Source organism: Taudactylus pleione, unplaced genomic scaffold (assembly GCF_031769625.1).
Source record: "Taudactylus pleione unplaced genomic scaffold, aTauple2 ptg000093l, whole genome shotgun sequence".
In the NCBI taxonomy this organism is placed as follows: Eukaryota; Metazoa; Chordata; class Amphibia; order Anura; family Myobatrachidae; genus Taudactylus; species Taudactylus pleione.
The window spans coordinates 3,083,019-3,096,197 of record NW_028284495.1 but is presented as its reverse complement, the minus strand read 5'-3'; the positions used below and the strand labels follow the sequence as shown (position 1 = coordinate 3,096,197).

The 13,179-nt window shown below is 45.5% G+C and overlaps 1 protein-coding gene across 1 annotated transcript in view; it reads left to right on the top strand.

The window, feature by feature from the left end:
- Positions 1-1,212: 1,212 nt before the first annotated feature.
- The window catches only part of RP1 (RP1 axonemal microtubule associated), a 668,735-nt gene continuing 656,768 nt past the window's right edge, over positions 1,213-13,179 (top strand). The window contains exon 1 of the mRNA XM_088469748.1: positions 1,213-1,222. The gene's annotated coding sequence lies outside the window, so the exon portion shown is untranslated. The remainder of the gene's footprint in view (positions 1,223-13,179) is intronic.

Below are 13,179 nucleotides of genomic sequence, written 5' to 3'. Positions count from 1 at the left end.
CAAGCTGTAACTAAGGCCCTTAGGACATACTTGTCTACTCTCTTAGAATATTGCAGGTAGAGTAAACTAGGCTCCTAGATCCTAGCTGGAGGCTTGATGACTCAATCATAGTGAACTGTATCATTATGGCATAGCCCACTACTGCACAATGGGCCTGATTCAGAGCCACTCATGAGCACACAGTGCTCGCAAGCGGCTCAATGTTTTTGATCTGCGCATGCGCGAGCCCCATCTAGCGACTGAAGTTCAGTCACTATGGGGCTCGCTACAAGATGGGGCGCTGTCGATGGTGAGTGACAGCTGTCCCCGTTTTGTAGGTGTGTAGGGAGGGTGGTTGGCTAAACGCAGGCATTCCCTTAGGAACGCCTGGCGTTTGAGGGAGGACCTACTTACATCACAACTGATGTCAGTACTGGACTACTCGGCCTTCTGGAAGCCAAGACCCTACCACAGGGTCTTGTCGCAAGGCTGATGGTGGCAAATATCCCGACAGGCTCCAGGCCGCTCGCACAAGCTGTGGGTGGTCTCCCGCAGCTTTGCGAGCGGCCGGAGAAAATAAAAAAAAAAGCCCACAGACCTCGCAAGCGGTCAGCGGCTGCGAGCGGGTCTTAATCAGGACCAATGTATGTGGAATTGGCCAGTAGGAGGTGGGGATACTATGATGTGATTTTTTGCAACTCACTAACTGCACCTGGTCCATTTTAAAAGTATGCAAGTGAGTCTCAGGATGCTGAATAGAGTTTGGTTAAAATATGGCAGCATGTACCTGGCAACTTCTGAATCATTTTCTCAGTAAAGCAAAAGTGATCTGACATAGAAACATAAATAAAACACTGCAGGTTTCATCCACAACACTTAATGAAATAATGTTTAACGTCTAGTCCACTATAAACATTAATCATATTAATATCCTGTCCTGCAATTAAGACAGTGATACAATATTCACATTGTCTGAATGTGATTGAGACACAGAGCGACGGTGAGTTAATCCACGGCCTTAGTGGTAAAGATTACTAGGTGTGGCAAGCATTTATTTGCTGTTTATTTACTGTTGCTACAGTAAAGCCTCAATGGAGAACAAACAGTGAGTTTTTAAATAAATATATTTTCATTATTCAGCTGCATGACCCACAAGAGAGCAGCTTACTCGCTTCTAACTGCTAACACATCTAGTATTTCCCTGGGTGAATGACGTCCGATGATCCAGCTCACTGGAAAGCAGGTACTAACTCAATATACTGTTTAATTCTGTTCATGTTCATCCTCATTTTGTTCAGTTTTTTCTTATTACTAATTTTGTACGTATAAAGTGATTGTAATCATGAACTGCGATGTATATACTCTATGTCAGTGTTCCTCAACCTCTCATGTACTACACATCCCTAGTGAAGGTATTCAAAATACTCCCTCGTCTGAGTACATTTTTAACCAAGCCAGCTCTAACACATTTAATACATTTAAAAATTCAACATTTGTAACTGTGTTTGTGTGTTTTATTCTTTACTATTAAACTTTAATGGTATTTTAAGTTATACTTAACAGACGAAAGTACCTCTTGGATCTTTTTAAGGTAAGACTTGAATATATGTACTACAGGGAAACAACATAGGCTGTATGTGTGTGCTCTTCTGCTAATAAATATATTTGGCCATCATACCATCCAAACAACATATGTGAGCACATGCATAACTGGCACCCACAATATCAGGAGAACCTTATATAAGAAATGTATTAATAGTGAAGCACACATTTGACTGGCGCATTAGAAGTAAGGACCTGATTCAGACCCGCTCGCTAGCATGCGTTCGCTCGTAGCTGCCGATGGTTCTCATTGTGCGAGAGATCGGGAAGTGTTCGCTCGCTGCACATAGACAGCCCAGCAGAGTGAGTGACAGTAGAAGCCGTTTGTGGGTGGTGACAGTGGCTGGGCGCTTGAAACGGGGGAGTGGAGATGCGAACGCAGGCGTGCCTGAGTGTCTCAGCGCCGTTTCAGAGGTGTGCATAATTAAAAGGCAGTGTCATAGTACACGTCACCTGGTTATATTTCACACTGAAGTGCTCGCAGTGCTTGCGGTAGGGTATAGTTAACCTCAAGTGCTGTGTTCGCTTCCGATGGTACCCGATGTACCGATGGTTGCATACACTTCCTGGAGATGACGTGCGCAAGTGGGCTTCTTAAGACAGGCTGGTGGACGTCTACATACACAAAGCGATCGCACACCAAGACATAGTGGAAGTGCTTATGGTTTGCCGTGCGATCGCCTGCCTTGCTGGGTGTGTGCCGGATTTGCATACCCTGGGTGCAAGCGTACGCATCTAGCGAGCGGGTCTGAATCAAGTCCTAAGTTCCTATGCGTGACTAAGAATAGAATAAATTAAACTTGATTAAATAACAGAAAAATCAAAGGATACATTTAACAAGATTGAGTTTTTAAAACATTACCATGATACATTATAGCTGTTTATTAGAAATTCTGCAAATCATTCAGGTATTCCTAATACAGAAAAAAGTTGTACAAATAAGTCTGTGCTTTAATGCCATGTGCTGCTGGCCCCTCCTTGCTCTCTGCCCTTGATTTTGCTACCTTCTTTACAGCTAAAATTGACTCCATACATCAGGACATCATATTCCACCAGTCCCCCAGCACTCCACCTCCTCCTCTCCCAGATAACCCCTCCCCATCCATTTTACCTACTCTGACGTCCTTCTCCCCTGTATCTGGAGAGGAAGTCATGGCCCTCAATCAGTCCACCCCCCCATCCACCTCCCCCCATGTCCCTATCTCTTCATGTCTCTTGTGCTACCTCTCTACTTGTGCCTGTTCCCATCTTACCCATCTTCTCAATCTCTCCCTCTCATCTGGCACTGTCCCTTCTGCATTCAAAAATGCCCTTGTCTCCCCATTCTTAAAAAATCTACCCCTCATTCTAACACTATCGCCAATTACCAACCCATCCCTCTCCTCCCTTTTGCCTCCAAACTCCTTGAGTGTATTGTTTACAACCAAAAAAAAATTAAAGAGACTGGTGCCTGTAGCTATTAATAAGAGATAAATAAATATAAGTGAAATAAAAAATTGAGTTGAATTAAATGGATGTAAAGCGGATGTCTAAAAAATGAAAACACATTTATTAAACAATAATGACATATAAAAAAAAATGAATATGCTCCTATTCAGGAGCATATATGGCATTCATATATAATTGTACAACTCTATGGAAGTCGTTGATGGTAAGTAATAAGTAGTATTAGTGTCCAGGTGAAATATCAATATAAGCAATAGGTGTGTGTTCAAATGCAGTTAATAGCTACCAGATGGAAATCCTTAATAATAGCAGTCCAATTGACAGATCACTGCAGAGCCACTATCGATGGTATAAATGACTGCAGTATTTGCATCGATCCGCAGGACAAATCCCTCAAGATGGTAGTTAAATTGCTGGGGTAGTAATACAGATGAAAATCCTTTATAGTAACAGTCCAGTTGACAGATCACTGCAGAGCCACTATCGATGGTACAAATGACTGCTGCATTTTCCTCAATCCGCGGGACAAGTCCCTCAGGATGATAGTTCAATTGCAGATCACTGCAATGATATGGGTAATGGTAGAAGATAAGTGACTAAGGGGCCTCTCGCATTACGGCAAGAGGAGATCCTTTGTGATAGCAGTCCGATTGGCAGGTCACCGTAAATATAATAACGACAATGCAAGTGACTGGAATATGTTCATCAGTCCACAGGACAAACTCACTCACGTGATCGGATCGTAATCCGTAATAGATATACAAATATACGAACGTATAGCAGTATTAAGGTAACTGTGGTGTCACTCATTTACTTGTGTATTTTATAAAGATATGTGTGTCATTAAGTTAAAAAGGATTGCCTCCATTTTTATATTCATTTTTTTGTAATTCTTAGAGAAGCAGAAGTCTAATTTAAATATCAATGATTAAACACACAGGTGTTTTCTGTTTAACTTGTTAAAGGGGTATATTAGGAGCACCCTTGAGCCAGCTTGGTTATGCTTCTGATGAAGCTGGAGTTTTAATGTCCAGCGAAACGCTTTAAGCCATTTTCACAGGCACTCAATGGACATTGGGAGCTCATTTAATTGTGGATCCAGTGAGAATTGGTCTTCACCTAATTCCTATGGGTGTAGCCCTATTGTGTGAGGATACAGCTATTGATCGTCCATCATACCACGGCAGTGATCTGCCATTTGAAATACCACTCTGGAGAGTTTGTCCTGTGGACTGATGAACGTATTCCAGTCACTTGCACCATCATTATTATATTTACAGTGACCTGCCAATCGGACTGCTATCACAAAGGATCTCCTCTTGCCGTAATGCGAGAGACTTAGGGGCCTATTCATTAAACTTAAAAATTCTCTGGAGATAATTAGCTTTAGAACTCTCATGGAGTTCTAGCTAATTATAGGTGGAATTCATCATTCCACCTCTCCATAAGTATCTATTCCGAAAAGCTGTCATGTTTGCGATGACAGCTTTTCGGGAAATAGATTCTTTTCCCTGCCTACACTACCTTATCGCATCTGGAAACAGTGCTGCGCATGTGCTGTTACATCTGTAAAACCAGCGCATGCGCAGCACTGCCTACAGATGTGTTAAGTTTGTGTATGTCCTTAAAAACGTTATTTTAGTGTTGATGAATAGGCCCCTTAGTCACTTATCTTCTACCATTACCCATATCACTGCAGTGATCTGCAATTGAACTATCATCCTGAGGGATTTGTCCCGCGGATTGAGGAAAATAGAGCAGTCATTTGTACCATCGATAGTGGCTCTGCAGTGATCTGTCAAATGGACTGTTACTATAAAGGATTTTCATCTGTATTACTACCCCAGCAATTGAACTACCATCCTGAGGGATTTGTCCTGCGGATCGATGCAAATACTGCAGTCATTTATACCATCGATAGTGGCTCTGCAGTGATCTGTCAATTGGACTGCTATTATTAAGGATTTCCATCTGGTTGCTATTAACTGCATTTGAACACACACCTATTGCTTATATTGATATTTCACCTGGACACTAATACTACTTATTACTTCCCATCAACGACTTCCATAGAGTTGTACAATTATATATGAATGCCATATATGCTCCTGAATAGAGGTTTTACCTTACATCATTTATATTCATTTTCTTTTATATGTCATTATTGTTTAATAAATGTATTTTCATTTTTTAGACATCCGCTTCTCATCCATTTTATGCAACTCAATTTTTATTTCACTTATATTTATTTATCTTTTATTAATAGCTACAAGTGCCATTCTCTATATTTTATATTGTATATATATCTAGAGGCTGACTACCTCTGCCTGGCTGCTAATTGACAGCGCACCTGAATACATTTTTCTACATATTTACTATTGTTTACAACCGCCTTTCTTTCCTCCCACTCCCTCCTTGACCCTTTTCAGTCTGGCTTCCGTTCTCTCCACTCCACTGAAACTACCCTCACAAAAGTCAGCAATGACCCTCTTTCTGCCAAATCCAAGGGCCACTACTCCCTGCTCATTCTCTTTGACCTCTCTGCTGCTTTCAACACTGTGGACCACCCTCTCCTGCTGCAAATCCTTCACTCCCTTAGTCTACGTGAGACTGCCCTCTCCTGGCTGCCCTCCTACCTTCTGACTGATCCTTCTCTGTCTCCTCTCATGACTCTTCCTTCCCCCCAGATCCTCTTACAGTAGGTGTTCCCCATGGTTCTGTTCTTGGACCTCTCCTATTCTCTCTCTATACGTCCTCTCTAGGTGAACTCATCAGTTCTTTTGACCTCCACTATCATCTCTATGCTGATGATACTCAGATCTACTTTTTCTCCCCTGACCTCTCCCCCTCTCTCCTCACTCGTATCTCCAATTGTTTCTCTGCTATATATTCCTGGATGTCCCAGCAATTTCTTAAACTTAATATGTCTAAGACTGAGCGGATCATCTTCCCACCCTCCCACATAACCTCACTTCCCACTCTTTCTATATTAATTGATGGCACAACTATCTCCGCTAGCCCCAAAGTTCGCTGCCTTGGAGTTATCCTGGACTCCTCTCTCTTCTTCAAACCACATATCTAGAACCTCTCACAGTCCTGTCGTTTTTCATCGCAAAAATTTTTCCAGGATCAGACTCTTTCTCACCAAGGATGCTACTAAGACCCTAACATACTCACTGGTCATCTCCAGATTGGACTACTGTAACCTTGTCCTATCTGGCCTCCCCAACTCCCATCTCTCTCTTCTCCAGTTGGTCCTCAATGCTGCTGCTCAGTTCATTTTTCTCTCCAAACACTCTATATCTGCCTCTCCTCTCCTACAAGTCCCACACTGGCTCCCCTTCCCCTTCAGAACCCAATTCAAGATTCTTACACTCTCTTACAAAGTAGGGGTGAGCGGGTTCGGATTTCTGAAATCCGAACCCCCCCGAGCCCCCCCGATCCGAGTCCGATCCGAATCAGGCTCGACTTTTCCCGCCTGACTCGGATCTGAAATCGAGGCAAAACGTCATCATCCCGCCTTCCGAGTCTCGCGGGTTTTGGATCCTATATAAGGTACCCACGTCGGCGCCATTTTCTCACTCGGCTGTGGACAGTGAAGAGGGAGGGTGGGAGTTAGGGCTGTGTAGTGTAGTGTAGTGTAGTGCTGCTGTTGTCCACTACTTCAAAGTCCATAGGGGCGGGCTGTGTTGTGCTGTGCTGCTGTTGTTAATAGGGGCTGTGTCCACTACTTCAAAGTCCATAGGGGCTGGCTGGACTGTGTTGTGCAGTCAGTTCTCCATAGGGGCTGTGTCCACTCCAAAGTCCTGTGCAGTGTCCCAGTCCTAAAGAGGTGCTGTAGTGTTGTCCAGGGGGTGCTCTGTCCATCAGGGGTGCTCCCCCCAAGTGCTAAAAAAATAATATATTTTCTGTGTTTGTGAATTGTGTGCGCAGTAGCCGCACGTGCATCAACAAAGTAGTGCCAAGCGTGCGCCTGTGTCATAAGTAAAGGGCCGGCTGGCTTGACCGTTAAAGGGTGCTGTAACCACCGAAAGTACACTCCAGTCCAAACCAAAAAAAAAATATTTTCTGTGTTTGTGAATTGTGTGCGCAGTAGCCGCACGTGCATCAACAAAGTAGTGCCAAGCGTGCGCCTGTGTCATAAGTAAAGGGCCGGCTGGCTTGACCGTTAAAGGGTGCTGTAACCCCCGAAAGTACACTCCAGTCTAAACCAAAAAAAAATTATTTTCTGTGTTTGTGAATTGTGTGCGCAGTAGCCGCACGTGCATCAACAAAGTAGTGCCAAGCGTGCGCCTGTGTCATAAGTAAAGGGCCGGCTGGCTTGACCGTTAAAGGGTGCTGTAACCCCCAAAGTACACTCCAGTCCAAACCAAATAAAAAATTATTTTCTGTGTTTGTGAATTGTGTGCGCAGTAGCCGCACGTGCATCAACAAAGTAGTGCCAAGCGTGCGCCTGTGTCATAAGTAAAAAGCCGGCTGGCTTGACCGTTAAGGGTGCTGTAACCCCCGAAAGTACACTCCAGTCCAAACCAAAAAAAAAATTATTTTCTGTGTTTGTGAATTGTGTGCGCAGTAGCCGCACGTGCATCAACAAAGTAGTGCCAAGCGTGCGCCTGTGTCATAAGTAAAGGGCCGGCTGGCTTGACCGTTAAAGGGTGCTGTAACCCCCGAAAGTACACTCCAGTCCAAACCAAAAAAAAATTATTTTCTGTGTTTGTGAATTGTGTGCGCAGTAGCCGCACGTGCATCAACAAAGTAGTGCCAAGCGTGCGCCTGTGTCATAAGTAAAGGGCCGGCTGGCTTGACCGTTAAAGGGTGCTGTAACCCCCAAAGTACACTCCAGTCCAAACCAAAAAAAAAATTATTTTCTGTGTTTGTGAATTGTGTGCGCAGTAGCCGCACGTGCATCAACAAAGTAGTGCCAAGCGTGCGCCTGTGTCATAAGTAAAGGGCCGGCTGGCTTGACCGTTAAAGGGTGCTGTAACCCCCGAAAGTACACTCCAATCCAAACCAAAAAAAAATTATTTTCTGTGTTTGTGAATTGTGTGCGCAGTAGCCGCACGTGCATCAACAAAGTAGTGCCAAGCGTGCGCCTGTGTCATAAGTAAAGGGCCGGCTGGCTTGACCGTTAAAGGGTGCTGTAACCCCCAAAGTACACTCCAGTCCAAACCAAAAAAAAAATTATTTTCTGTGTTTGTGAATTGTGTGCGCAGTAGCCGCACGTGCATCAACAAAGTAGTGCCAAGCGTGCGCCTGTGTCATAAGTAAAGGGCCGGCTGGCTTGACCGTTAAAGGGTGCTGTAACCCCCAAAGTACACTCCAGTCCAAACCAAAAAAAAAATTATTTTCTGTGTTTGTGAATTGTGTGCGCAGTAGCCGCACGTGCATCAACAAAGTAGTGCCAAGCGTGCGCCTGTGTCATAAGTAAAGGGCCGGCTGGCTTGACCGTTAAGGGTGCTGTAACTCCCGAAAGTACACTCCAGTCCAAACCAAAAAAAAAATTATTTTCTGTGTTTGTGAATTGTGTGCGCAGTAGCCGCACGTGCATCAACAAAGTAGTGCCAAGCGTGCGCCTGTGTCATAAGTAAAGGGCCGGCTGGCTTGACCGTTAAGGGTGCTGTAACCCCCGAAAGTACACTCCAGTCCAAACCAAAAAAAAAATTATTTTCTGTGTTTGTGAATTGTGTGCGCAGTAGCCGCACGTGCATCAACAAAGTAGTGCCAAGCGTGCGCCTGTGTCATAAGTAAAGGGCCGGCTGGCTTGACCGTTAAAGGGTGCTGTAACCCCCGAAAGTACACTCCAGTCCAAACCAAAAAAAAATTATTTTCTGTGTTTGTGAATTGTGTGCGCAGTAGCCGCACGTGCATCAACAAAGTAGTGCCAAGCGTGCGCCTGTGTCATAAGTAAAGGGCCGGCTGGCTTGACCGTTAAAGGGTGCTGTAACCCCCAAAGTACACTCCAGTCCAAACCAAAAAAAAAATTATTTTCTGTGTTTGTGAATTGTGTGCGCAGTAGCCGCACGTGCATCAACAAAGTAGTGCCAAGCGTGCGCCTGTGTCATAAGTAAAGGGCCGGCTGGCTTGACCGTTAAGGGTGCTGTAACTCCCGAAAGTACACTCCAGTCCAAACCAAAAAAAAAATTATTTTCTGTGTTTGTGAATTGTGTGCGCAGTAGCCGCACGTGCATCAACAAAGTAGTGCCAAGCGTGCGCCTGTGTCATAAGTAAAGGGCCGGCTGGCTTGACCGTTAAGGGTGCTGTAACCCCCGAAAGTACACTCCAGTCCAAACCAAAAAAAATATTATTTTCTGTGTTTAGCCGCACGTATATATCAAATCGATATAACATAAATGGAGGACCAAACTTTCTCCGATAAAAATAAAATAGAGAAAGATCAAGAACCACTTCCTCCTAGTGCTGAAGCTGCTGCCACTAGTCATGACATAGACGATAACATGCCATCAACGTCGTCTGCCAAGGCCGATGCCCAATGTCATAGTAGAGGGCACATACAATCCCAAATGGCAAAGTTCAGGAAAATGACCTTGAAAAAGACATTTAAATCAGCTGAAGAGAAACGTAAACTTGCCAATATGCCATTTACGACACGGAGTGGCAAGGAACGGCTAAGGTCGATCCCTAGTATGTTCATGACTAGTGGTTCAGCTTCACATGACGATGGAAGCCCTCCTCCCACTAAAAAAATCAAAAGAGTTAAGCTGGCAAAAGCACAGCGAAGAACTGTGCTTTCTAAGAAGATATCACAAATCCCCAAGGAGAGTCCAAGTGTGGTGGTGGTTGCGATGCCTGACCTTCCCAGCACTGGACGGGAAGAGGTGGCTCTTTCCACCATTTGCACGCCCCCTGCAAGTGCTGAAAGGAGCACCCACAGTCCACTTGATGATATGCAAGTTGAAGATGTCACTGTTGAAGTACAACAGGATGAGGATACTGGTGTAGCTGGCGCTGAGGAGGAAGTTGGCGAGGAGGATTCTGATGGTGATGTGGTTTGTTTAAATCAGGCTCCGGGGGAGACAGTTGTTGTCCGTGGGATGAAAAAGCCCATCACGGTCATGCCTGGGCAGAAGACCAAACATTCCACCTCTTTGGTCTGGCAATATTTCTATCCAAATCCGGACAACAACTGTCTTGCCATATGTACCATATGTAAAGGTGAAATAAGTAGGGGTAGGGACGTCAACCACCTAGGAACATCCTCCCTTATACGGCACCTGCAGCGCGTTCATAAAAAGTTACTGTCAAGTTCAGAAACTTTGGCTAAGACTGTAAGCAGTCCAGGGACACCTAAATCCCGTTGTCCTGTTGTATCCAAGCGCCTGCAAACCACACCGTCAACTCCCTCCTCGTCAATTTCCTCCTTAGTCAGGATCGGAAGTAGTCCTGCAGGCCATGTCACTGGCATGACTGACTCTCCTATCCGGGATTCCTCTGGAGGATCCTGCATTGCTACGCCTACTGCTGCCGCTGCTGCTGTTGCTGCTGCTGGGAGTCGTTCATCATCCCAGAGAGGAAGTAGGAACACCACTACTTTTACTAAACAATTGACCCTCCAACAGTCCTTAGCGAGGAGGATGAAGTACGACAGCAGTCATCCTGAAGCAAAACGTATAACTGAGACCTTGACTGCTATGTTGGTGTTAGATGTGCGTCCGGTATCCGCCATTAGTGCAGTGGGATTTAGACAATTGATGGAGGTAGTGTGTCCCCGGTTCCAAATCCCGTCTAGATTCCACTTCACTAGGCAGGCGATACCGAGACTGTACAGAAACGTCAGAAAAAGTGTCCTCAGTGTCCTGAAAAATGCCGTTGTACACAATGTCCACTTAACCACGGACATGTGGACAAGTGGAACAGGGCAGACTAAGGACTATATGACTGTGACAGCCCACTGGGTAGATGTATCACCTTACGCAGCAACAGCAGCAGCGTCACCAGTAGCAGCATCTCAGAAATGCCAGCTCGTTACAAGGCAGGCTACACTGTGTATCACCGGTTTCAGTAAGAGGCACACCGCCGACAACCTCTTAGAGAAACTGAGGGAAATCATCGCCCAGTGGCTTACCCCACTTAGACTCTCCTGGGGATTTGTGATATCTGACAACGCCACCAATATTGTGCGGGCATTACATCTGGGCAAATTCCAGCACGTCCCATGTTTTGCTCACACAATAAACTTGGTGGTGCAGAATTTTCTGAAAAGCAACAGGGGCATGCAGGAGACGCTTTGGGTGGCCCGAAAAATTTCTGGCCACTTTCGCCATTCAGCGACTGCGTGCCGAAGACTGGAGCGCCAGCAAACATTCTTGAACCTGCCCCGCCATCACCTGAAGCAAGAGGTTGTGACGCGGTGGAACTCAACCCTCTATATGCTTCAGAGGATGGAGGAGCAGCAAAAGGCCATACAAGCCTATACATCCACCTATGACATAGGCAAAGGAGGGGGTATGCACCTGACTCAAGCGCAGTGGAGAATGATTTCCGTGTTGTGCAAGGTTCTCCAGCCCTTCGAACTTGCCACACGTGAAGTCAGTTCAGACACAGCCAGCTTGAGTCAGGTCATTCCCCTCATCAGGCTTTTGCAGAAGCAGCTGGAGAAAGTGAAGGAGGAGCTAAGACGGAGCGATTCCGCTCGGCATGTGGGACTTGTGGATGAAGCCCTTCATTCGCTTTGCCAGGATTCCAGGGTGGTCAATCTGTTGAAATCAGACCACTACATTTTGGCCACTGTGCTTGATCCTAGGTTTAAAGCCTATGTGGTGTCTCTCTTTCCGGCCGACACAAGCCTGCAGAGGTGCAAAGACCTGCTGGTGAACACACTGTCAGCTGAAGCGGAACGTGACACGTCAACGGCTCCTTCTTCATTTTCTCCCGCAACTGGGGCTGCCAGGAAAAAACTTAGGTATCCTAAGCAACCCGCTGGCGGTGATGCAGGGCAGGCAGGACCAAGTTTGGACATCTGGTCCGGACTGAAGGACCAGGCAACAATTTCTGACATGTCTACTGTCACTGCATATGATACTGTCACCATTGACAGAATGGTGGAGGATTACATCGGTGACAGCATCCAAGTAGGCATGTCAGACAGTCCATACCTGTACTGGCAGGAAAAAGAGGCAATTTGGAGGCCCCTGTACAAGCTGGCTCTATTTTACCTGAGTTGCCCCCCCTCCAGTGTGTACTCCGAAAGAGTGTTTAGTGCAGCCGGGAACCTTGTCAGCGAAAGGCGTAGGAGGTTGCTTCCACAGAATGTGGAGAAGATGATGTTCATCAAAATGAATTATCAGCTCTTCCAGGGAGACCAGCCTCCAGAAGGTACAGAGGGACCTGTGGTGGTGGATTCAAGTGGGGACGAGTTAATACTTTGTGAGGATGAGGATGTACACACTGAAGAGGGTGAGGAATCGGTGGATGAGGAGGATGAGGATGACATCTTGCCTCCGTAGAGCCAGTTTGTGCAGGGACACATTAATTGCCAGCTTGTTTTGTGGGGGCCCAAACGAACCAATCATTTCAGCCACAGTTGTGTGGCAGACCCTGGCGCTGAAATGATTGATTTGTTAAAGTGTGCATGTCCTGTTTATACAACATAAGGGTGGGTGGGAGGGCCCAAGGACAATTCCATCTTGCACTTCTTTTTTTTCTTTGCATTATGTACAGTTTGGGGCCTAGTTTTTCTAACTGCCATCCTGTCTGCCACTGCAGTGTCACTCCTAGATGGGTCACGTGTTTGTGCCGCCCACTCGTGTCGCTTAGCATAGTCATCCAGCTACCTCGGTGCAACCTTTTGGACATAAAAACACTATTGTGAGGTGTGAGGTGTTCAGAATAGACTGGAAATGAGTGGAAATTAAGGTTATTGAGGTTAATAATAGCATAGGAGCAGAGAAGCCAACAAATTCTGTGATTTTAGCTGTTTTTATGCTTTTTTAAAAAAAAATACAGATCCAAAACACAAAACCCAGAACCCAAAACACGGAAGGGTGGTTTTGGCAAAACCAATCCAGATCCAAAACACGAAGAAAGATCCAGATCCAAAACCAAAACACAAAACACGAAAAGTGGCCGGTGCACACCCCTATTACAAAGCCCTCACCCATTCCTCTCCCATTTACATCTCTGACCTCATCTCTC